The sequence below is a fragment of the Lipotes vexillifer genome, unplaced genomic scaffold (genome assembly GCF_000442215.2).
Source record: "Lipotes vexillifer unplaced genomic scaffold, Lipotes_vexillifer_v1.1 scaffold2036, whole genome shotgun sequence".
Lineage (NCBI taxonomy): Eukaryota > Metazoa > Chordata > Mammalia > Artiodactyla > Lipotidae > Lipotes > Lipotes vexillifer.
Window position 1 is genome coordinate 395,942 of NW_006787290.1, and position 1,296 is coordinate 397,237.

The following is a 1,296-nucleotide window of genomic DNA, read 5'->3' on the forward strand; positions in this document are numbered from 1 at the left end:
GAAGAGCGAACATTAGCTAACCAGAGACTGGCTCTCAACATTGAAAGCCCTGCCCTGAGCAAACTTGGGGACATTATTCTTTGTTCCTTTGGTGAAGACTGGCATAGGAAATGTCCGGTAGAGGAGGGGAAGAAGAGGCAAGAGGGACATCGGGGAGAGGGGCTGCAAGGAAGAAAGGGAAGGGCAGGAGGTACAAAGGGAGAGAGGGCTGGGCAGGGACTTCTCAGGTACCAGCAAAAGTGTGGCAGCCGCTGAGAGGAGAGGAAAGGAAGCGGGGCGCGTGGGGGAGGGGGGAGGAGTTGGGGGAGTATGGGGGTGGGGAGAAGGAGTGGGGAACCCTGAGGCAGACAGCGGTGAAGCAGAGGCTCAGCATGAAGGGCCAGGAAAAGGGTTTGATGGCACCAGCCTGGGAGAAGCCAGCAGAGGCCAATACTGGCGACAGTGGCAGGGACAGCGGGGCCCCCTGGTGGGCCTTTGGTTATCCCACTTGCAGTTTTCTTCTCCACTTCTGGATCTCAAGTCCCAAAGGACTCATTTGCTGCCCCTGCACTGGTCTTATCCTACCTGCTCCCAAACCTTTCACTGTATAAGCCTGAGTTGGAGGTTCTGACATCACAGGTACGTTGCTAGTTCCTTCTGGAAAGGGGCTTGAAATGTGCAGATCATCTATCCTTTGTCAGTGGAAACCGAATCTTCTGATGGATGGGGAAACTGAGGCAGAAGTGAGCCCAGCTATCAACCTCTCCCTAAGGTCCAGCCTAGGAATAACTCAGGGCATGGAAAACCTGCACCATCACATTCCAGGGGCCTGGACCTCTCAGTACTGAGAAAAACCTGGAACCTAACCCCTCCTTCCTACTCTGCACCCTAAATGCTGAAGCCAGACTGCCTGGGTCCAATCCAGACGTGGCCACTTATTTAGCCTATGACTGTGGACAACTTAACCTTTCACTGGGGCAATTTCCTCCCTGAAAAATGAGCACAGTAACAAGAAATCACCTTCATGGGGCTCCGATTAAATAAACCAGGAGGTGTAAAGTGCTTTGGAACCGTGCAGGGCACAGAGTAAGCACTGGGTGTTGTCTATTATCATTACTGTCTCCTATTCCCAGTGACACAGACCTCTCAGCCCAGGGCCCCAGGCCAGGGCCACTTCGGAGAATTCCTCCCAGCTTTCTCTCGGCTCTCTGGGGGCGGGGGTGTGTGGGGGGGTGTCTCACTCTTTTCATACACCCCTCCCAACCCATCTCATCTCAGCCTCTCATCCTCCACCAGCCTCTCCATCACCCCCACCCC

At 54.5% G+C, this 1,296-nt stretch overlaps 1 protein-coding gene across 1 annotated transcript in view; it reads right to left on the reverse strand.

Annotated features, from left to right (window-relative positions):
* Positions 1-1,296, reverse strand: part of KCNJ9 (potassium inwardly rectifying channel subfamily J member 9) — a 6,669-nt gene that overhangs the window by 1,559 nt on the left and 3,814 nt on the right.